Genomic DNA, 25544 nt, shown 5'->3' with positions numbered 1-25544 from the left:
AAGCAGGAAAGCAGCTTCACCTCCTGAAGGTACTTATGTTTTATTCATCTTTTTGACTGACTTGCATCGATTGATCTCTAGAAGTCTTTAAGAGTTTGGCGGGTTTGTTGGGTTTTGTTTGTGGTTTTGTTTGTTTGTTGGTTTTGTGTGTGATTTATTTATTTGTTTTGTTTTCTGGCCTGTGGCAAGGGAGCTCGAAGGTACTTTCACAAGAATCTACAAAACAGACTGACTGTTTTAAACAGATACACCTCCAAGGACAAAGACTCTACATCTCTCAAGAGGGAATATGTGGTCCAGCTCCTGCATCTGCTCTATCTGTGCACATGCTACTTGGTGTTTGTCCAGTCTTCAGCTCTCTGACTAGAAATCCTAAAGCAGACTGTCATCTTGAGAGATCTCCAGGGCAGATTTTCATTAACTGAGTGTGCTGTTGCCGGGGGAGAAAATGGCTGAAAATGCTCTCATTGTGTTGGATGCGTAGACATCATACTGAAGTATTTATTTAGAACCATTACAAATGTTTTTAAAATTAGTCTCTATTACATTCAAAAGCCATAACCAAAACCAGTGTGTTGAACAAGTTAAATACCGATAAAAAGTGGCTGTTGGTGTCAGTGCACAGAGACGCAAAGGTGATTGACACACTTCTCAGGAGATTATTCCATCCAAGTCCTGTTAGATGTGATGGCAAAATGGTTAGATGGTGGAAGAGGTGAAGTCGGACCTCCTCAAGCAAGGGCAGCATATCGCTTTTCCCCTTTGTTTTGGAGTTTAATGCCTTAACTGTTATAAGCAGGACTTTTGGGCTGCATTTTTCTATTAATTTGTGGGGTTCTTGTGTGCACCTTCTTCTCCTCCCCAGCCAAAACTGGTCAACCATTTGATTTATCTCCAGGCTTGTTCATGGCCAAAGTGTCCTTGAGGTATTTCATGTGCTGTGAGCTGCTGGTCTGTGGTGGCCTTTCTTCTCAAAGTAATGCTAGTTTTTTTCAGTAAATGGTAGTTTATAAAAAAAAATATTGTTTTGGTCATCTCAGGCCCCAGCAAGACCCAACTTCAGGTCTCCTGTTACCCAGGCTTGTGATTTAAACTTCTATACAGGAGGGTAGCACTTCCACAGTTCTTTTGCGAACACTTGTTTGTTTTAGCTATCCTAAGTCCCACAGAAATGGGAACAACTGGTGGATACAAGTCATTGGGAGAGGTCCCAGGTTTGCCTAGGTGGGTGACTGGGGTTTTGCCTGAAGAAAACCCAGTTCTCTGAGACTCTTCATGCTTTTCCTCCACTTTTCCTTCTGAATGCGTGTGGACTTCGACAATGTGAGTGGTCTTCGACAATGTGAGTGGTCTTCTGTGAATTTAAGGTATCTTATACCTACGTTGCTGGCTGTTCTTAGCATTATTCATGTTGCCAGACACTTAGCTTGCAACGAAGTCATTTTGAGAACCCACATCCTACTGACAAATCTTGCTTCCACATCCCACACTGGTGTCTCATTTGCAATGAAGTGCTGTGATGAGTATGTCTCCTCTAACTGGCTGCTACTGTCTGAAAGCTGCAGAGACCAAAGGTCAGGCTGGTTTTTGGAGACTGAGACTGGGTTGCTCAGAAAAGAGAACAACATGATGTTTAAAATCATGTAAAAAGCAATTCATGCAGCTTCTCAAGGTCTCAGCAAGAGGGCAAACACAAGAGAGATCAAAGCAATTAGGGCAGTAACAGTTGATCATAAAGATCATAACATACATTTTTAGCATTCATGTAAACATAGTGGTTTTAATACATCTTCAAAAGCCTTTGTTGCTCTTGGCTCAGTAAACCAAAAACATGATTTCCACTTTTCAGACTCCTTCTAAACGGTATTTAACAGTCACTTCAGTCTGGTCTTCTTGAAATGTGATGGGCATGATGTGGTGTGTTTGTTGTGGGTTGGTTTTGTTTGTTTTCTTCCCCAATTTGATTTGAAGCCACTTTTAGCTTTTTGATCTTTCTCTGGTCTGGTATTGTTAAATAAAAGGATTACCTAACCATTTCAATGGTGTAGGTAATATCAAGATTCATTTGAACACAGATGATGTCCCTCTGGCCAGCTGCTCCTAGAGGCAGAGGGCCCTTGATAGCTGATGAACAGCAAGGCTTCCCACGACTTGGGATTTGTGCCTAAGCAGGATGTGATGACAACACTGGCAGTGAGCATGTAAGTGGGAGGTACCGTACTCTTTCTCTGTGAGCATCTCTACAGCTGCTGCAGCTGCCAGATGTGGAGAGATGTGCAAGCAGGTTACATCTCCTGTGACACTCATGCTGTGGGAGATGGAAAACATCCAGCACAGCCTGAAGGCTTCCCAGGAGTTATGAAAAATAATAATTTTTTTTTAAAAAAAAGTTCTCTCAAATATTAATCCAGCCAGAGAATTTGTCACTGGGGTAGAAACAGCCATATTTAACAAGGTATAAACTTCCCTTTTCCCTAAACATCCCAGGCGTTATGGAATTTGCAGCTTAAACAGCTGAGAGGAGAGGAGCACAGCTGAAGTATTTGAGGAACTGCATTGCATAGACAAGTAGGGTCATAACTTATTGAAACATTTGCAAAACACATTCCAGTGAGACAAAGTTAAATGCATAGAGCATCTTCCTCCATAAGAAAGGCATCGGGGAGTAGAATGGGTAATCATGGAAATTGTCTGCGCAGGAACATTCCTTAGATGGCTGAACTCATTTTTGATAACTCCGAACTCGCTGTCATTGGCTTGTAGGGAAAATTCAACTGGTATTACACTGTAAGTGATATTGAACCTTATGTAAGAATTTTTTCCTTCATAGGTCGCACTGTATTTCTAAGCTGTACGTGACTGTAGGCTGCCTTGCAAGCATATGTTTGGGTCAAAAATAGAGTAGTGTGTAATATACTTCTGAAAATCTTGCATATAAATAGTACAGGTGGGAAAGATGAAGCCAGCTGTCCTCCAGTTCAATGGCAGTTTGAAAACTGGTCTGGCTATCCTACAGAAATTATGTAATATTGGCAATGGTCAGCAGGAGTAGAGCCAGGGATTTCAAGTCAATACACAGCTCCTAGGCTGCTTCTCTGTGCCACATCCAACAGGCAATCGGTGCAGCTGCATGGTCATCACTCTTCCCCTCCCTTCCCTGTAGAGCTACTGCTTGCATCAGAAACAGTGTAGCCAGGAGGACTAGGGAAGTGATCGTCCTGCTGTATTTGGTACTGGTGAGGCCCCACCTCAAATCCTGTGTTCAGTTTTGAGCCCCTCACTACAGGAAAGACACTGAGGTGCTGGAGTGTGTCCAGAGAAGGGCAACGAAGCTGGTGCGGGGCCTGGAGCACAAGTCTGATGAGGAGCGGCTGAGGGAGCTGGGGCTGTTTAGCCTGGAGAAAAGGAGGCTGAGGGGAGACCTGATCGCTGTCTGCAACTGCCTGAAAGGAGGTTGCAGTGAGGTGGATGTCAGTCTTTTCTCCCAAGCAGCAAGTGATAGAATGAGAGGAAGTGGCCTTAAATTGCACCAGGGGAGGTTTAGATAGGAAATTAGGAAAAATTTCTTCACAGAAAGGGTTGTCAGGCATTGGAACAGGCTGCCCAGGAAGTGGTTAAATCACCATCCCTGAAGGTGTTTAAAAGTTGCGTAAATGAGGTTCTTAGGGACATGGTTTAGGGGTGGACTTGATGACCTTAAAGCTCTTTTCCAGCCTAAACAATTCTATGATTCTGTTTCGAGGGGCCAGAACACTGGATGCTATATCCTCTGAAGAAGAGACAAACTAGGTGGGAAGCTTCTCCCCTATTAATTCCAAGAAAAACTGTGCAGCTACAAGCAGTGAAGGTCCTTGCCCTGCACCTTTAACAGCAAATGTAATGTTAATAGTGATGCAGAAATTTGTCCTGTTGATGAAGGTGAAAATGAGAAGTTCTCTCTGCAGTATATAAAAGGCTAAACAGATAGAAAAGTTTCTGAGAGGTCTTTGGTGAGCTGGAAACACAAATCCCTTCAGAAAACTGCAGATGCTGTTCTGAGGTCAATAAGCATGTTAGAGAGGTTTTGTTTTATCTGTCTCGTGTCACAAAGTTGTTCTGAATATTAAACAGTAATCACCATCATATGCAGGATATATCTGTACTCTGTGCTCTCCACTATTAAGCATTTAACCAGGTACAGAAAAGCAACTGACTTACTAACAGGAAAATTCAAGTGCCTCATCACTTGAAAGCCTCTTTGAATACTACTTGCACACGATAATGAGTAAAATCTGCAGATAAATCAATGAATACTGTAAATTAAAGTGAACGATAAAGTGGAGATCCTAGTTGTCATTGGCTACTTCCTTAATAAGACGCGCAGATTTAGGATTAGTTATTCTTAAATCAGCATCCACTTCTGCAAGGCTGAGTGCTGATAAGCATCACATGTTGTTGTATTAAGTATAACAAATGTATTGTTTTTCTCACTCTAAGGCTAAATGCTATTAGCCCAAATGAGCTATCAAGGTGATATGATAAGGGCCCTATTGAATATTTATACAGAATTAAGTTAAATACGCATGTGCCTCTTGTTCTGCAAAGAACATAAGGGAAAATATGACTAATACATAAGAGCAAAGATTAGTTTACTTGTCAGTTCATGATCATGATATAGATGGAATTTCCTTCCATAAAAAAAACATGACAAAGAGTTCATGAATATTTTCATCAGTAGCTAATGTTTCCATTCCTGGAGGAGAGCTCTAAACCCACAAACAAGAAAGGCTGCTATGTTTAAGATTGAAGGGAATGTCACCACAAAATGTAAACTGTCTGTAAGAAACTTTCAACTTTGATAGTTTTATTGCATTAGAGACAAGTGCATCACAGCTATGAAGTGCATCACAACACAGACATGACCCATAATTATAAAAATCTTTGACTAATATAACATTTTGTTATATTAGAAAACTGTGTTGTAATAGTGCAGGTCTGGGCTCCACTGAGAGCAGCTAAAGTTTATAGGTGGAGGTCAGTATTGTGTTTCCCTTTTTTATCATTTTCAAGTGAAAGGTGCAGGTTTTCCACTCCTAAAAGAGTAAGGACATATTTTCAGAGGATGTCATAATGAATTTATATGCATTCACTGTCTGACATTTAAGTTTGTTCATAAATGTAATAGATTAAATTACAGATTAGTAAGTAACATGTATGTGCAGCATATATACATTTTGAACATGGCTGTGTCATAGAAATTATTTGCCTTGTTTAGTAGCTTAAAAACAAGTACCTCTTAGAGTAACGGTAGTCCACATAAGCGAAGATGAATTAGTTAAATATAGGCTGACTTTGAGGCCTTGTGTAAACAGATTATGCGCTGAGCTGCTTTGAAACAGCAATATTGAGTATTTGGAGCTATGTTACTTCTGCCAAAATGAAATCTGTGCATCATTTTGGTCATTCTCATGTACCTTTCTCAGTGTTTTTCTCTCTTCTTCTAGAAAATGGGAGGGATTGGCAAACAAAATTGGAAGGAATACTACCCAAATATGTGTAATAAAAAAGCAGGGCTGCAGCAGATTTGCAGAAACTAGCACATAAGAGACAGTAGCCCTAATAACAAATGAAGGAGAATGGTGAGGCTAAAGTTGGAATAATATTCTTAAAAGTGGGTACTTAGCAGAACGAGTTAGAGACATCACAGGTGGAGGAAATATTTTTCCAAAATTTATGTAGGAAAAGACTTGTAACCTTCAAAATGTGATAATTAGAAAGTCAGCAAGTTTCTATAAAGGGAAACAATCCACAGCCATCTAGAAATATTTTTATTTTCAGCTGAGTGCTGTGACACCTTTTCCACAGAAGGAGAACAGAAATTCAGGAAGTTCTTATTATAGCTGTTAAACAAACCTAAATAGGCAAACACTTAGTTTCTTCCAAGTGAATGCAAGTTCTAGTGGCAAAAGAAAAGTTCTAAGAAAATGTGAGAAGTTATGGGATTATAGACATTTACTTCTATGGAAGTCTTAAAGAGCATTTTACTACATTTTTATTGTTTATACTATTTTATTGTCTCTACTTAAGAGACAGCTGGTCTATGTCTGTAGACCATGCAATAAAATCTTCTGTTTAACTTGCAGTGTGGTCTAAGGAGCAGCCAGGATGTATCTGGAGTGGAACAGTGAGTGATGTCTTTCAATGCGTGAAAGCATCCTGGAGAAAGCAATGAGACTGGGCTCCATGCCTTCCTTATGCTCTGTGCTTAGGGTATATGAGGGGACAGACGCTGCACGACATTGCAGAGTGAATCCATGGTATCGGGTACGCAGGCACCGCGCGGTGCGTTGCTGCATGGGCAGTCGTGCCCTTGATCACACTGGCTACATGTTGTGCCTGTTTGTCCAGGATTGCCCGACATCCAGTATCCTATGCTACTGAGTATGAGGAAATGCTAGCTGGTGGTCATTACAAGAAAGACTATATTTCTCCAAGTAATACATTTCTCAGTATTTTGCCCTCAAGAGCTGCTATACAAAGTACCATTGAGGGACTATTTGCATAAAGAGCAGCTTATTCTACTTTTCTGTAGAACCTGAGGTCAGTTCCACATAATATTGTGTGAATAGTCAAAGGCTACAGGATGAAAAAAGGCTCCAGTTCATTGGGGGAAAATCAAGAAAGAAGTAGGAGAAATGTGTTTTTTCTTGCAGAAGGAAGATGTGTAAAAGAGAAGATACACAAATAAAGCAGAAAATGGAGTACAGTGGTATTCTGGGAACTTATCTGTTAACACAGAACTCTGATGTCATGGAGAGATATCACAAAGGCAGGGGCAATCTGTCTGTCCTTCCAACATGCTTTATAAGAGACCAAACTTCGGTTCGTTTAGGTGATAGCCAAACAAAAATCTACTGAGAAGCTGCCATGGTGCCCAGGAAAGCAGTTGATTTTCAAAACCAATGACCTGAAACCTCAGGAATAAATCATGCTATTTTATAGGAAGACAGATAATTCTGTCAAAAGGCCTATTTGGCCAAGGAAGGAGCTTTTTGTTACCTGAAATACAAAAGGGGACCACATAAAAAGGGGAAACAATGACAGGCTACAGACATGTAGTATAAAAGCAATACTTGGACAGGCAAATATGAAATTGGGAAGGCCAAAACCCAGCTGGAGCTAAGAGTAGTAAGGAGCATAAAAGAAGCATTTTACAAGCTTCCTTACAGAGAAGCTCAGAGAAAATGTTGGCTTTGGGAGACAACTGAGGAAGGGATGATGCAGGGAAGACTAAGTACTCAACTTTTTTTCTTTCTACCCCCCTGCCCTGCCTTAGTCTTCACAGGAAAACCAACCCTATCATGTTTTGTGAAGAAGAGGGAGAGCCATTACTGAAAGCAACAGGTGACAGTACGAAAGGTGGATGGGAAAGGTAAATGGAGGATCAGGGGAGCCTTAGGCTACCTCACTCCCATTCCTGAAAAACCATGAAAAAAGTGCCTTACATGATGAGGCAAAGCATACCGTCGGCAGATTTGTGAATGACACTGAATTAGGATGGACCTTGAAAAAACTGAAATTTAGGTATAAAAGAAACCTTCAAAAGTTTCAGTAGGGAGATGTGCAAATCTCTGCTCCCCCAGAGGTAGAACTCCATGCATCAGAACAGTCTGATGCATGAGCATGCTGAATAGCTCTGATGAAAAGGACCAGGTGTTGCAGCAGAAACCAGGCTAGTATGAGTCGAGTGATCCCTCATCATTAGTAAGGCAGCACTCATACTGGACTACCTTGGGAGATGCATGGCCAGCAGGAAGGTTTTATTCTCTTTGCTTGGAACTGCTGAGGCTGCTGCAATATGTCCTCTTTTGGATCCCCTGATTTGAGATGCATGTAGGACCAAAAGAAGGTCTATCAAAGAGCTACCAAGATAGTCAGAGTTACCTGACTTGTGGGAAGGGGTTAAGGGTACTAAGCAACTATGGCAGGGAGGGGTTGTTAAAAGCAGTATAAAACTACTAAACAGCATGCTTGGTGGCAGCCTCTGATCACTTGAAGGGGAGTTACAAGCACAGTAAAGCCAGGCTTATTGGATAGTGAAAGGTGGTAAAGTAAGGGACAAATCACAACCTGGGAAGTTCAGACTGGCCTTTCTTGTCTAAGAGGGTGTTGCAGCACTGGAGTAGGTTGCCCAAAAGAGCTGGAATTGGTGCTCTTGGAGGCTTTCAAGACTGTTGGACAAAGGCATGACTGACCTGCTCTACTGCTGCAGATGATCCTCCCACTCAGTCAGGGCGCTGGACTGGATGGCCTCCAGAAGTAGGTGCAAAGCAGCACTTAGAATCATAAAATTATTTAGGTTGGAAGAGACCTTTAAGATTACCAAGTCCAACTGTTAATCCAGCACTACCAAGTTCATCACTAAACCATGTCCCTAAGCACCACATCTACATATCTTTTAAACACTTCCAGGAATGGTGACTCAACCACTTTCCCAGGCAGCCTCTTCTAACACCTGACAACTCTGTTGGTGAAGATTTTTTTCCTAGCACCCAATCTAAACCTCCCCTGGTACAACTTGATGCCATTTCCTCTCGTCCTGTCACTTATTACTTGCAAGAAGAGACCGACACCCACCTTGCTACAGCCTCCTTTCAGGCAGTTGTAGAGAGTGATAAGGTCTCCCCTCAGCCTCCTTTTCTGCAGGCTAAACAGCCCCAGTTCCCTCAGCTGCTCTCCATCAGAATTGTGCTCTAGAATCTTCACCAGCTTTGTTACCCTTGTCTGGACACACTCCAGCACCTCAATATCTTTCTTGTAGTGAGGGGCCAAAACTGAACACAGTATTTGAGGTGCAGCCTCACCAGCACCGAGTACAAGTGGATGATCATTTCCCTAGTCCTGTTGACCACACTATTTCCGATACAAGCCAGGACGCTGTTGGCCTTCTTGGCCACCTGGGCACACTGCTGGCTCGTGTTCAGCTGGTTGCTGACCAACACCCCCAGGTCCTTTTCTGCCAAGCAGCTTTCCTGCCACTCTTCCCCAAGCCTGTAGCACTGCCTGGGGTTGTTGTGGTCCAAGTGCAGGACCTGGCACTTGGCCTTGTTAAACCTCATACAATTGACCTCATCCTATCGATCCAGCCGGTCCAGATCCCTCTGTAGAGCCTTTCCACCGTTGAGCAGATCAACACTCCCACCCAACTTGGTGTCTGCAAACTTACTGAGGGTACACTCCATCCCCTCGTCCAGGTCATTGATAAAGATATTAAACAGGACTGGTCCCAATACTAAGCCCTTGGGAACACCACTTGTGATCTTATGATCCTTTGAATTTGACAAGGTTTTATATATTTTATACATATAGCTATGTAGCAGGTATAGTTTTCAGAGTTAAAACTAAAGGAAAATAAATAGATAGATAAATTCCACCCCCCAAAACCCAACCAAACAAAAAACCACACACACACAAAGCAACAACAAGAAACAGAAGAACATAATCCTCCTGATTAAGAACATCGGCCATCATTAGTAGAGAAGTTAGAGGATTCTCATAGGATTAGAGATGCATTTTCTTCCTCAGACATGTTATGTGTCAGATGCATGTTTTTAAATGTGGAGGGAAACTACTGGCCCTCACAGACCTCTGGCTTACTGACTGAGTAGCAATGTCTCTGTCAATTTCTAGCATAGTCATGTCACTTCACCAGAACTTATAAATTCTTTAATGGAGCCACATAACTTTCAAGCTATGCTGCAAGCACATGTAGGACACACCTATGGTTTCACTAAAGTCGTGGATTAAGTTACAAGGGTATTAAAATCTCAAGAAAGGAAACATTTAATACATGAAAATAACAGTCATGAAGGGAAATAACGGTCGTGAACAGAATTATAATCTTTTAAGTACGTCTGGACAGGTTGCTAGACATCAGTTGAAATCTATGTTCTCCACCTCAATTTGGAAACATTTTGTTGCTAAATAGTGCACTATGTTAGTGATCAACAAGGCCCAAAAACAGAACACAAAATAATCGAGCAGAATTGCATTAATGCAATTATTATACATTCATATATTATATATTAATATCTTCTTCAAAATCAAGTAATCATAGTGGATATAATTACATACAATTAATGACCACTTGAGGAGTAAAGGCTTAATTTTTTATATATGACAAAGATGCTGCCTTTTGCCCTTTTGATCAGCAAGAATGACCTAGGTCCATTGCAGTTTGGTCTGCTTTGTAAACCCTGGACACAAGCACTGGAAACACACTTTGTTTACGGAATCTATATTGTTGAAGCATCTACTGAGAAAAAGCAGAAACTAGCTCTAAATGCTTTTTTCTGCACTTCCTAGCCTAAACATAGACTGTTGTCTTCATTGAGCAACAACATCTGTTAGTCTGGAAAAACAGATGTATGAAGTATACTTACTAGCAGTCAGGAAATATCAAAAAGGTGAATATGAGTCTTGAGCAGCTCCAGAGGCAGCAAGGAAATTGGAAGGGAAGAGAGATGCAATATGTGCTTGCAAATAGGGTGTGCAAAAAAGGAAAAGGGTATCGTGTGAATTGTTTAATTTGGAACGATAAAGAAAAGCTCCAGGAAGAAAAGTAAAATATTGTGAGGGCCTGCTTATACTTTTGTTTTCTTTAATCTTGTTCCTTATTTATAAGAGTTGATGAAGTAGGCATTTCGCAGGAATGGTTCATACTTCTGGGTGTTGAATTATACTGAATCTTATGGGTTTGCTATCAAGGGGATGTTGGATTAGTTGAACAATAACAGCGTATAATTCTTGGCCATGTTATAACAATTCATGAGATGAAAGTCTGGCTCCAGGAGATTAAACAGGAGTTTTTTATTTGATATCAGGACTTTGCCCTGGTTTTTAATTTTTTTCACAGCTTGATCAGAGTAGAGAAAAAAGAAAAAGAAATAAGTGCTGGCATGCTGGCTGTTTTGTAGTGGCATTAGAACTGAGAACTCCCAGCCCTTGTAATCTTGTGATTATATTTTTTTAAAACCTTGAACCATGGAATTTAATGCTTTATGTGTATGTGTAAACTCAGAAAAATAGCTTGACTAAATGTTCTGATTTCAGAAGATAAATAGATTGAAAGTTAGTTTTTTTAAAAGTTCCTATGTTTTTAAGCCTATGAAATGATGCTTTGGGATCGGACTTGTAGTACTGGAATGCTTGGATATCCCCAGGTTTCTCAAACCCTGATGTATTTCAAAACAAATTTCTTAATGTTGCAAAAGTTGGCTATAGGTCTTTGCCCTTTCCATCCAAGTCTAGCAAGAAAAAAGCAGAGTTGAGAACCAATATTTAAATAGAAAAGTATAGTTCAGGCAACACATTTGAACTTCTAAAAAAATTTGCTCCGTTCCGCACTTTCCCTTCACATTTGCTTCTCCCTTTGCAGTGTTGAAAGTTATGGAAATTGGGAGATATTTTGATAGTGTTTCTTCCTTGGGGAGAATGATTAATTTCCTGACCATTATACGATGCACTGTGTCTTTGGGTGTCTTTGAGAGCACTTTAGTCTCAAGGCTGCAAGCTAAGACAAATGCAGGCAACAGTTGTTTCACTTCTGGCCACCTTAAAGGGTGTTAGCAGAAAAGCTAAAAGTAGAACTGACAAGGCATATAGGAAATACCATCCTGGATTATGTGCAAAACCCACCTAATCCTGTACCACGTCTCCAGCAATGATCAGTGTCACATTCTTCAGACGAAAACGGGGTTGCGTGGCCTTTGCTCATCCACAGACTTTTGAAGGCTTATTCTGAGTTTTAATCATTTGAAATTGGCTTAAATCCTGAAGGCTATGGTTTAATATCTCTTGCACGGAATCAGTTGTAACGAATTACAATATTGTGGGTGTTCCCATCATCCACAGAAATGACCACTCTCTCCTCAAACTTTGAAGACCTCTTGACCTTCACAGCTTTTTGTGGCAGTATATTATTCTTACTTTAATTGCACTTGGGGTAAAAACAGCTTTAGAAGTCTACTTTGTTCCTGTATTAACAGGGAAGGAGCACAGAAACTTCCTCTCTACATTCTCTGGAGCACTGGTTTACTTCAATGACAGCTGTTTTGTATGCTGTTATCACAGCACCAAGTTTTCATCTCCTTTTCAGCAAAGCTTTGGGTTACAGAAGAGAAAAGCAGACCTGGGAAATAAAAGACTGAAAAAAAATTGACATGTGGATGAGACCATATTTTCTTGGGAAAGGCTGTTGGGTGAGAAATGGGGATTGGATGCAGCTGCTGCAAGATTCACCTGAAGCCGGTGTGATACCTGGCAAACTGTGCTGCCTGTGGTACTCCCCATGATGATATCAAGACAGCCCATGTAGAGGTTATGTGAGGTACCAGCTGGGATGGGCCGACCATCCTGTTGCACACACTCCTGTACCACCCAGGGCTGTGATATCCATTTCTAACCACAGTTAAGCCTGTATTGCTTGTTTTTGTATAATAGTTGCAGCTAAGAGACCAGTGATATGCCTGACAATGTTTCCAACTCTTTCAAAGGAACACACATGGGTAACTGGGATATCTGAAATTGTTTCTTAGACGGGCAGGCTGTTTTGAATCATTTCTTTACTCTTTCACAGTGGGAGAAAGCTATTCTCAGCAATCCATTCGCTGTGTCTGAAACACTAGTCCTGCTTGTCAAATGAGGGTAACTGCTTTGCAACTGTGCTGGTTTAACTGAACAGCAATGCTGACCGCTTTGCAAACCATTGCTGCAAGCCAGGTGGGTGACTCCTTAGTGCCCAGCTGTGTGATGCTGTCATGTGCCTGTGGGGGGAGCAGCCTGTCTCAAAGGCACTGTAGAGCTATATACAGGGAACGATTATCCACTGTTTTTATTGATACCAAACGTGGAACAACCAAGTGGAATTACTAGGCAGCAAAAGATAATATGGTTTTTTGCACAAAGCGTAATAAAATTGTATTGCTCAATGCAATGAGATATATCTGTACATGAAAGTACCAAAATAACTGCTGGCTCAGGAAGTTTCTAAACCTTCATGTGCTGGAAACTGGGCACAGATACTGTTCACACTTAAGCTCCTTCCCTTTTCTTTTGTCACTGTCTATCATGAGAACTAGTTGGGGCAGAGCACTTGACCTTTGTCTGGACCACATAGCCGTTCCTGCTTTCATAGCTTGAGGAGATGAAGGTTGGCAAGAGTTTAACCATTTGGCACACAACGGTTCAAGAACTGTCATTGGTTACTCTGACTTTTCACAAGTGTTGCATCAGCTAAGTGCCTGTAGTCCTGTATAAAGTAAGTTAAAACAAACCAACAAACCAACCCTCCTCCCACTCAAACCACCCTTCAAACCTGCAGTTGCAACAGTACGTTAAATACCTTCTCATTTGTATTGCAATGACTCTATGAGCACAAAAGCAACTGCTCATCTGACAGTACAGGATCCAACAGTGTTTTCAAAGTGTGAAAGCATCTGTGACTTACAATAGAGGTGCAGACTGGGTACCTAAAGTATGTATTTTTTCTCGAGTATCCTATCAGTTGCTATACTTTATCTGGAAACAATTCATTACCAAGCATTTTAAAGAGGAAATTTTTATCCCTTTAGTATTCCTTTAAAAATGGAAGGAAGGCAGTTCAAGAAAAATGGGTGTATGTCTGGCAGGTCCCATGGAGAGCCTGCAGAAGGTCCTGTCACCACTCTCCCAAAGGGAGAGGGCAATTAGTATATTTGGTTGAGCAAAATTGTACTTGCATGAACATATCAGCTGTAACAAATGCTTTGAAATTACATGCTGAGAGTCACAGTGGCTAACCAGTGGTGGCCTAGACCTTTCCAAACTTTGTCTTCATCAATTAAGGCCAACAGAAACGCAAGAGTATGGTCTACAAAACACTGTTCAACAAGTGAACAGCCACTTTCTTCTGGGAGGAATGCCACAAGCAAATCAGGGGTACTGTAAACAAAACTGGTTTTATGTGTTTGACATCAATGCTAATACTCTGAAAAAAAAAAAGTTTTTATTTTATTTTAGCTGCTTATGTTATTTGATTCTCTCTGGAGCATTTAGCTGATATCTGTATGTTACTGAAAAAACAAACTGAATTTATGTTGCTGGCCTCATCACAATGAGTCATTAAAATAATTAAAATGAGTCAATGAAATGAGTCATCAAGTGAGAGAGAGAGTAACACCTGCAAGCAGCTCCTGTCCCTATGTTGTGCAATTGAATTTTTGGTAACGGACTTAAAACTTCTGGCTCTCACGTTGAAGTGTTTCTTAACAACTCACTGTGTTGTAATATTTAGTATTGCTGAATGAGTCTTTGTAATTGAATTAACTTGTTAGTCACAGAAAACAGAAAGGGAACATATTTGCTTGAAAAGAAGTGTTCTTTTTAAAAAAGTTTTCATAAGCATATGCTTGGGCAGAAATTATAGTGATATGAGGGTTAACCTTCAAAACAAGTATATATTATGGAAGTACATCCTGCTTTCCAGATTTGAGTTCATTCACACCTTCATTCTCGCACTGGTAAATTTTTCATTTATGCAAATTAAAATGGTTTGATTTGGGGGAGAAAGGAAATTTTATTTTATCATTATATATTTTATAAATATATTTATATTATATAAATTAAACACTTGAGCTTTCTAAGGATGAGGATTACACATTATAGGTACCCATATAATGCCCACCATACCTATTTGTCGCCATATAGTTGGTGCTTTTATGATTTAAAGGAAAAATATAAGTGGTATCCTTCTTTATTGTGTTGGGTATTGTATGCCAAATACTGAAGATCACAAAAGGTTTCAGAACTTCTAGTAATTGAAGATACTTCACTCATTTTGAGGAGAAATTTGGTGAGTGTATTATTATTTGTTTTCTGACTATAAGGTGCAATAGTTAAAGCCTGAAATTTGCAAATTTGGGTACCTGAACACTGACTTCAATTCTTTTTCTCTGTTCAGATTTGTTGAACATTTTGCTTGATTTCAGGTACCTAAACATAACTTTTGTTGTCCATCTTTACAAAAACATCCATGAAAATTTTGGCCCTAGGTATTTGTATCAGGTTTTGGGGAGGTAAGACTAGAAGAGAAAATTTGTCTTGCTTTGACCACTCTTCTTAATTATTCTAGTAGTTTCTTTCCAGCTTTTCCCAGTTAGTGCTCTGTGATATAAAAAAACTTGTGAGGAAACACATTTCCAGTTCTTAGCTGATGAAGACAAGGTTCAGAATGTTTTTCAGAAAGTACCAGTAATGATAGATCCACAATTCAATAGCAGGTTAATAATTCAATATAAATCCACTGAAGCAGAATATTTCAAAATAAACTTATTCATCTTGTTAAAAATGTCATAATGTCATTGACATATTATCAATCTGTATTCCATTTTTGTTATCGCATATATTGTATATATTTTTCACCTTTCATTTCTGGACTACCATTTCAGGTTGACAACATGCTGAAGATGAAGATGCCAGTCATAGAAGGTACACATATACATAATATCAAAGGGACAGGGGACGTCAATTGCTTAGCTACTTACAGCAAAGGTACTGTAAAGCACGGGGTTTTTGCACACTTGGCCCAGGACTGGGCTGAGTGCTTACCTGCAGGTGGGAGATGTGGGTCTTAGGGGACCCCTAGAGAAGTGGACCCTGCACCCGCTTCCCAGGCGCATGCTCTAATTGCAAGGCAATACATGGGAAACAAGCAGACATTTTGGAAGGAAAAGATGTTACAAACTGTATTTTAAATTCATGTTGGTGTGTGTCGAGCATGCTGTTTTGCAGCTGTTAAAGAGTAAGGCATGTAAGAGCAAGGTTCTGCTTCACAGCACAGCTTAGGAAGATGGTAGCACCCAGTTATTTCAGCTCTTTGTCTCAGGAAAATGATCAAGAAGCCTAGTGGATTGATATGTTCTTTTTAAAGAGTTTGGGCTGTTTCATAAACAGTGTAAGATGATGGAGAAGGAAAGTCACACCTCTCTCCTGCCTGGCCAGTGCTTTTTCTCGAGCAGGCTTAAGAAGTTTACTAAGGAATTAAGGGGGTTTAGCCTTTCTTACAGGTTATCCAGTAGAAATTTATACCATGCAACAAAATGCCTTTTGTAGCCTATTTCATAATCTGTCAGCTCACAGAGAGGTACCAATGGGAACTACCTTTTCTTCTGTGATAAGCTTCTATTTTAAAAGTCGTGTACAATTCCCAGACAGAAAATCAGAGCAAAGGAGCTGTAAAATTTATTACTGTGATCATATCACCTTTCTCTGTGGACTTCTGAGTATTTAGTAAGTAAAAGAGAGAAAATCCATCTTCTGTGGGTAGTTCATCATCTACACAGTGACAGCAATCTTTCATTTCACTTTGGCTTGCATGAACAGAGATATACCATTTCTATGGGAAAATCTCAATCCCTTTCCTCTTATAGTGACAGTTATCTCATTTGGAGCTTTCTAAAGAGAGCACTGTGCTTTTAGTCTGGTGGGGGTTTTTTTGTTTGGTTGGTTTTTTTAAGAATATAGTAGAATGGAGGTTTGATCACTAAGTAATGACTTTTTTTTTCAAATCTGTTTGCTACTCAAGTGTATTGTTTGTAGATGGACATATGGTGAAAGAGTTGTGCTTGGGATTGGCATCTAATACAGTTTGGACAGAAGGAGATTTTGAGACACCGAATTTTCGGATTAATCCTTTCAGTGTGGCTCTTTATGAAGCTGGGGTCAGATTTGTTTAACTAAGGCAAAGCAACACTAACAAGAACCCAGATCTGTGAAAATGCCCATACATTTAGAGCAAAATTCCAGGTTTTTTTTTCCTTCTAACTGCTGGTGTCAGAATATTTTGAGTAAATATATCCTCCAAAAAATAATGTCGCCAGCTGAATTCACTTCCTTGCTTTATCTTTGCTTTCAAATTAAATAACACAAGATGAAAATCAAGAGTAGCTTTCTTCCTGTTCTTTTCTCAGTCTGAATGTTTCAAAAGTCTTAAGGGAAATTCTGCAAGGACTCTAATAGGCAATTTCAGTAATGCAGCAATGTTATGGATTCTTGGCTTTTCTGTAAGGTGGACTATGATTTAAGAGACAGATCTTTTTTATTTGCCTTAGCCTTCTATTAAGGAGTTTCTGCCTTCCTGGAAAAATGCTTATTTCTATCATTGATTGATGTCATCAGTGAATCACAGTTTAAAACCTGGTTCAAAGGTTAGGTAATTCTTAGTGACATGATTTATTATTTCCAGACTATAACTTTCGCCTTTAAAATCTAAAATAACGATATATTTTAGGAGATGGTGCAGGCTTTGTTGTTGTACCAGTCATAACCAGATCCAAGCCTGGAGCAATGGTCAGGACAACTCTCTTGCAACAACAAAAATCAAAAAACAATAACAAGATAGAAAGCTTCTCCTGGGCTCCTAGTATGCCATTGGCCCTCTGAAAACCAGCACAGTCACTAGTCTTCCCAAAAGATGGGTGTCACTTGAGGGAAGTGAAAGTTTGGGGAAGATTTGATAATAGTCTTAAATTACGTTAAAGATAGACATGGAAGGATAAGCATGCTCACCTTGTTTTAAGTGCGACTAGATATAAAGGGTTTAAGTTATAGTTAAGTGACAATAAACTATATGGGAAGAAAACTTTCTTGTAGCATTGAAGTAGCTTGCTTATAGAGATGGAAGGCTCTCCTGCCACTGTGAGCTCTTCAGAATAGATCAGACAAGAATCTGCCAGAAAGGCCAGTGGTGTGTTTTGGAGAAGGGTGACAGACTAGATGTTATGTGATAGTCACTTTCAGCTCTACATTCCTGTGAGGAGAGTGAGAACTGCAAGCAGAAAAAGTAACATTGATCTCCTATAAAAGCAGACAGTGGAGAGCATGCTTCCCACAGTGCCAGTGCTGGACCATCATCCCATATATAAGGCAAGTAGAAGAATAGCAATGTGACCTGTAATGGAAAGATGATGGAGAAGGCAGTGCCATTTCTCTGTTGTGCCTGCAAGGTGTAAGCTCACCCTGCTTTTATCTTCCCTAATGGAAGAGGAAGCATTTACTGGCTGCAGGCTACCTCCAGGGGAGACACTGACAAAATTTTCTGGCGCACAGTGTGATTCCTGCAGGCACCAGGCTCTGAGAGCTCAGCTATTGCTTTGGGCATTCAGCGGTTACCACTCAGCCTGAGTTTACAGGAATTGCACTTACATAAAATCTCTCAGCTGAGGATCTCAGGGTGCTGCTAAAGCAACTCTACCCCATTTTGCTGATAAAGAAAATGGGTCACAGAGTGGCTGAGTGGTAGGTCAAGATCACACAGAAGCAGTCAGGTACTCAGAGCTCCCTGTCAACCTTAGATAAAACACAAGAGTTTGCTCAGTAGTTCTTAGCTGAATTAAACATCCTGTCATCCCTACTGCCAGATGGATGGGCACTGTATTCCTATGAGACTCTTAAAGAAAAGCTTTGAGACCTCTTCAAGTCTGAGCATTCCTCAGATGGGTCGATTAATTTCAGTCCTGATAAACTCAAAACAGTAAAAGGAGCTCTAGTAACCTTCCAGAAAGGGATGTTCTGTCTGGAGCACAAGTAATACTAGAGCATACAGCTAGAGGATCTTGCATTTGCCATCTTCTTTTTCACCCTCAAACTAACAAACTCAGCACAACTCCAGGGAAACCAGATACTTAACAAAATCCACTGATGTGACCTCTTTATTCCAAGTTCTGCATCTCAATCTGGTGGGTGACAAGCCAGAATAACACCAAAGCAAAAAAGAAACACTGGAAAGAAACATGATAGTTGAAGCATTTTCAGTTTCATGTCACTGTGAATAAAATTAGGGACCAGCAAACCATTCACAACCACACAACCATATTCTTTAAGGGATAATTATAGCAGTAATTATTTTTCTGGTTGTAATACCAGGTTAACAGTAAATCAGCGGTTTCGGAAACTGTATTCAGTCACAGGAGGTGGAAAATGCCTATTGAGTTATGAGACTGAATTTTCTTTCTTTCTTATTACTTGTCTTACACAACATGTGTGGATGCTTTCCAGTCTCTCTGACTGACAGATGACATCTTTCTATTCCTTCTCAGTCAGTATGAGTGTTTTATTATCTGCTTGGTTTTTTCCCATGACAGGTACTTTTCATTCAACACACCAGTTGTTCTTCTCATCTCTGGCCAAGATGACTCTGGCCTAGAAAAGGAAGATGAAGGCAGATAGTAATAATTGTGCATATATATGTGAGTTTTATGCCTAGTGAGGAACGAACAACTTAATGAATTAAATTATCTTTGTGGGGCTGAGTTCAACAATTGTACAAAGTAATCAAACCCAGTGGAGTTACACAAATTTAATGCAAAGGAGAAAAAAATTCTATTCATTCACACTATTAGTTTTTCATGATAACAGGTGGAGAATTGTCCATGAATTCTGGTCTGGTCTTGATTCTACTAATGACACCATAAGAGTGAAGCTAACAAATTGCTATACACTTTCAAAGACAAATCTTAGTTTTGTGTCCTGGAACAAAGAGATTAAAGAAGAATTCTGAAGACTCCATAACTGTTTAAATAATTTCCATTGCCTTTTACTCAAGTCGACATCTTTGTTGCATTTCAATTATCAATGCAAGCCCTTTCTCCAGCCCCATGGAAATGTCTTTCCCTGTTAGGTCATGTCAAGGATCATGTTGGCTGAAGTGTTATAGGGGTTAATCTAGACAGACACTCTGACCAAACTCAATCATATTACTGAAAAAAAATGCTCATGTACTAGGATTTTTTCAAGACATGTTTAAACCATCAATGGAACCAAAACAAAACCAGAGAAAATGGTTGATTTTATTTTAGTAAGTACTGAGTACAGTGGAGTGATGTTGCAGTAATTTTGAGAGAATAAATTTGTGCATAAATGTTTCACAACCAGGCTTCTCCCCTTGTATAATCCGTTGGTCCCTCACTGCCTTGTTCCATATCCACTTGTAGGATTTACATCAACTGTGATGGACTTCACACAGTAAAACAGGTAAATTAGGACTAATGTCACCCTTAAGCTAGAGATGCATTAAAAGCTCTTGCTGAAATTGAAAACTGAGAGGTTTACCAAAAATTTCACTCTGTGAATCCAGCCTGAAGTTAAAGTTTCTATTGGCACAAATCCCATTTTTCCCTTGGGCAGTACTGCAGACCCCTTCCTTTACAAGGTGGACTGAACGTTTTTTCTTTAGGTACCAGCTACTTGTGCTGGTTTTGTGCCTCACAGTCAGTGCAACTGGTGGTTAAATGGATGTAAATCCTCTCCTGCTCTTGGATTTTACGTATCTCTATTGACTACAATGGATAACTTCTGAGAAGACCTGCCACAGGTCCCTTTAGAAAGAAGAGTGGCAAGAGAAGTGAGTCAGAGGGAATGGGAGGGTTGTGAACCTTATTTTCCCAGCATCTCCTTCCTGAAGCAAAGATATCTTAGTTGACCATCCTCTTGATTGGACTGAGACAGTTCAAAATGAAGTGGATCATTGATATTGCGTTTTGAAGGAAATACACATATTCTCTTCTAGGCAACTACTTTTTCTCCCAACATCCCACAACTCTCTTCAGTCAACAAGCTCTGAGTACTAGGTGGAGCTGAGTATTGCTTACTCTCTGTCTGTCCCAGCTGGGACTCCACAGGGCCATATGACTACTATTGGCCATATAGAAGGCTTTATCTCCTCTGCATAAATATGCCAAAGCTTTTTCCATAATTAATAATCAAAAGAAAATCTACACTTGAAACTTCATGAAGATCAGATTTAAGCTGAGGACTTAGTGTTAATATCACTGTTGTGAGCTCTGCAGAGACTGATAAATACAGAGAACGTGGCCTGCCTCTCTTGGTGCTGTACCAGTTTTTCTACAACCTCTTTTCATCAGCAGCATTTCAGGGAATTCTGCCTTCTTTCCATGCTTTCAGACAGCAGTGTGAAACCAAAGATTACAACAATTCGTAGTTACCCAAACCTGTCCACATAATGTGCTACTGGCCTGTGGTATACTAAACTATGCAGAACAGACTTACTTCTCCTCCCTGCCCTTGACCAGGCCACTCTGTTCAATACAAAGATGAAAGACAGATAAATCCTAAAATGTGCTTTGCCCTTGCAAAGAGGATGTAATGTTAATGGTATTTCTGGAAGAACATCTGTGACTCCCTCTTCACTTAGTCTTCAGGGAAAAATAGATTGGGACAAGGCTCCCTCCCCTTGGGCTTTTGTGTTCTGCTGGCTGGTGGGTTTGTCCCAGTTTTAATTGTTTATGTTCCATAACCTCCTCAACTGAAGCACCCACTTGTGTTTCTAATATATAATATAATGACTAACCTGCTCAAACTATTTCCACTGCCATCCATGGCACTTTTGATAGTCTTGGGGGAGCCCCCAGGAGACAGGCTCGAGGTCGAAAAATAAAATTTGCGATTATTTTCAAAGACAAAAAAAAAAAAAGAAATCCTTGTGTAGATGACTTCATTAGCTCTCATCATTTCTAGCTGGCATTGTTATACCAATCTCTGATTTGTGTTTTACTTTGGTTCATTCAGTCGTAAGTCCACCTCCTCGTCAGCAGCCTTCCTATCCAATTAAGGATTCTTACTTGTCTTAAGTTCCACTGCAGCGTTGTCCCCATCCTTATTCTCTGCTGCTGTTGGTAATATTCCTGGCTTTGTATTTGGCCTCTGTCTGGCTGTAGTATCTTCTTTTTTCCTTGCATCTTGTGCTCAGACTGCATCCAACTCTTGCTGTCTCTTCCCTTGTAAAGTGTTCAGAATTCCTCTTAATATTTCTGTCCCAACATCTTCAAATCCTCTCAGTGGCTTTGTTCTCTCCTTTACAACAATGGACGAGGCAAGATAATGAATGCTTCTACGGTTTAGATTAAGGAGTCAATACAGAGTATGGAGTGGAAGCAGGACCAAGGTACATTAAAGCAAGAGGCAGGGATTTGACAAACCACAGGGCTGCCTCAGGTAGAAAAGTAAGCTGCTAGAGCAGTGTTAGAGAAAGCACAAGAATGGAAGGGAATGAATTTAGCCTTTGGAGAGAAGTGTTTAGCAGTTATCTTCTGGGGGTTGGAGTTAAGTTTAAGTATCATTCTGTATTTAGGTCTTGCGCTCCCTTTCTATTGTGGTATGATGAAAGTCTGCAATTTCATGTTATTAATGGGGATGCAGGTTGCATAAGCAGAATTTAAACCTCAAAGTGAACAGTCCATCCTGTCTGTGGTACTCATGAATTTGTAGACTGCTGGCATAATGTCTCACAATTTTCTCTTTTCCAGATTAAAGTGTTCTTCTTTGGTCCTCAGAGTAGGACCCATTCCTTACCTTTGACCAGTCTGGTTGTCTACCTCTAGCTATTTTTTAAGTTTTACTTTGTCCTTTCTGAGACGAAAGATTCAGAATACACACATGGTCTGAGAAAACTGAAGATTTTTAGGTGGCAGACTGGTAATTTGTGCTCTATAGCATTCTTCTCTATTCCCTCTCTCCTAATTCCTTACAACAGATTTGAGTTTTCTCTGACTACTTCTGTTCTCTGAACTGCAGTTTCATTAAGCTATTATTCACAGTTCCAACATCTTACTTCCGAGTGCTTACCGTAAACTCAGAATTTAATTTTAAAAGCTAGAATTCTTTTTCCCCACATGAACCATCATCCATTTATTTACATTGAACTTTCTCATTTTTTCATCCAGTCATGCAGCCCCTCTGCAGTTCTTCACAGCCCTTATCTTTGCCATCTTAGATAACTTGGTATCAATTCAGCCAGATTTCCAACTCACTTATAACAGGAATAATGATATTGTTTCTCTTTCCAAGAAGAAATGTGAATATCGTGATAATGGGGGCAGAAACGATGTTAAAGTTTCCTATACAACACATATGCCAGTTAACCAACAATGACTATGTTCTACATATTCACAGCAGCTGCTATTTGAAGGCTGCCCTGGGGCTCTGACCTCACTCAGAAATATTTCACTGTAAGTGGGCATCTCGTCTGGTGTCAACTTCACAGTCTTTAAGGTGGTGATGTGGGACTTCAGAGACTTCGGATCAGTTTCTGTTGCTTCAATAGGCATAAGTAAACAAGCCATTTCATCTTTTTGTACCTCAGTATCTCTTTTGTAAAACAGAGATAGCAACACTTCCACCTTTTTTTGTCTGTCTTGTCTATTTATATAGAGGATCACCTTGGGCAAGATTTTGTTACCTATGAAAGTGTCTAGTACAGAAGAGCTCCTACCTCACATGTGGAGTTCTTAATGCTACTAGAAAAGACAATCCTTACTGGAAAACACAGTTCTCTTGTATATGAATGCATTCACTGAATTAGAGAAAGTGGGAACATTCGAAACTTCCAACAAAAATGAACCAGGCATATTTTGCTTTCTATAACATCTTTGTCTTCCAGATGAGCTTGTGAGTGCAAATGCTGAAATAGCATAAGCAGGTGTTTTGGTGATATTTCTGATCTGAATTAAAAACCCACACTATCAGCTGATGCATTACTGAGCCATGTAGAGAAAATTACCACCTAAGTGTTTGTAATAATGCAGTAGAAGCTTGACAGGTAAGGAACACCCATTCATCCCTACTGTGATCTATCTTAAAACCCCAAGATGTTCCCATCCCAAGACACTGTAACCGAAATTAGTAAGTAGTTGTACTCACATATTTACTGGTCCATGTTAATCAGTGTACTGTAGCTGAGATCTGGAGCTCCTAGTCCTTTGTGTAGAGGAGACTTTTGCCACTAGGAAAAATGTGCCAGATATGAATTCAATCAGTTATACTAGAAATGAAGTAGAAATTCAAGTTGGTACTTGCAGTAGTACAGGGAGACACCCCTTTTGTCTTTCTGTAAGGCTCTGACATGGATCTGCAGCTATCACTAGTTCCTCTAGGATGTTAGAACCTTAGCTCAAGGCTGGATAGAGGGTACTTCTTTCTTATGATGTTCATATTCATGATGCTTATGCTGTAGGTAGGAAAACCTTCATGTAATCCAAATGGTAATGGGGAAGAAAAGAGGGAGGAACAAAAAGAGGAAATGAATTAATGGCTTGGGAAGTTTTTAGGGAAGAGGAGGAGTGGGCTCAGCTTCTGTTCCTGTGAATTTTCAGCTATACTGATTGGATCAGCTGGAACATTTCAAAACTTTTTATAGCCTGGAGTTAGGATGTTCTTTTCAGAACTCTGGTCAGAACAGTTCTCAGGTACAAAAAGGAGTTAGCCTTGATTTTCTCCATTCCAGGTAAACTTGTAACCACTGTGCTAATGAGTAAAAACGTGCTGCAGCTGTTGCTTCACCTTTGGGAAATATGTGTGTGTGAATACTGTTCTGAGAGTTGCCTCAGCAAGAGAAGTCTTCATCTGTTAATCTTGCTGGAGCTTTGATAGAGTGCTGATTCCTGGCTGACCATCAAAAATTTAGAAGACTCTATGGAAACAGAAGTGCCTTCAGACTACAGATGGAACCATGAGCAAGTGACAGATATGTATGATATTTTGAGGATCTGCCATTTGGACTTATGTATTTAAAGCAGGAGTTAAATGTCTTAGTCCTTTAATGGATCTATGGTGATTAGTCAATTTAAAGACTCCTAAAGACTCAAGAAATGGCTGGGAAGAGTCTGTTTTCCTTTAAGACAATGGAAAGTAAATAACTGAAATTGGCTGTGGGAGTGTCAAGGTTTAATTGCAAGGCGACAATAAACCGTGGCAGATGCTCTCTGTTAATCGCCCCCACCCTCTGCCCTCTCCACATAGGAAAAAGTCCTCTCTAAGGGAAGGTGATAGGAAGGAAAAAGGGAGAGAGACTTCAGGTTGGAAAGGTTTTTAAATGCTTTACTAATGGTACTAATAAATAGAGAAAATAATACAAAATATAAAAAACCCAATCTTGAATATCCCAGGTAGTAGCGTTTAACCCCTCCTGTGGTGGGCAGAGCTGGCGTGGCTCCAGCAGCTGCAGGGCAGGCACCCGGAAGTCCTGGGTGGGACTTCACAGCAAACCAGAACTGGATTCAGGGATGCAGGGTCTGAGGCCTTGGATTGCAGGGCCGACAGGCAGGGTCCTCTTCAGATGCCGGCCATGGTTGAAGTGAGAGACATCCTCGTGATGTCCCTATAAGTGTATGACGCATATGGGATGGAATACTCAGTTGGTCAGTTTTAGTCACCTGTCCTGTCCACCCCTCCTTGCAAATACGTCCCTCTCACTTATGGAACGTGTGAAATCTTTCAGTCCTTGGTTGTTATAGCAATAAATCTAAACATGGGGCTTCTTCTGCATTCCCTTGGTCACTCTCATCAGTCCTGAGAACAGTGTCCGAGAAAACTAAATTCAGAAAAGTGCAGTTACTTGGAAGGTACTTAGAAGAACTTAGCTGAAAGGGAAATTCACTAAAAGAGAGCTGGTCTTGTTTTTAACAAAACCAGGACAGGGAGTAGTTAAAGCAAAGAGAGTAGTTAACTTCTTTACC

The sequence above is a fragment of the Caloenas nicobarica genome, chromosome 2 (genome assembly GCF_036013445.1).
Source record: "Caloenas nicobarica isolate bCalNic1 chromosome 2, bCalNic1.hap1, whole genome shotgun sequence".
Taxonomy (NCBI): Eukaryota; Metazoa; Chordata; class Aves; order Columbiformes; family Columbidae; genus Caloenas; species Caloenas nicobarica.
Note: the sequence above shows the minus strand (reverse complement) of the source record.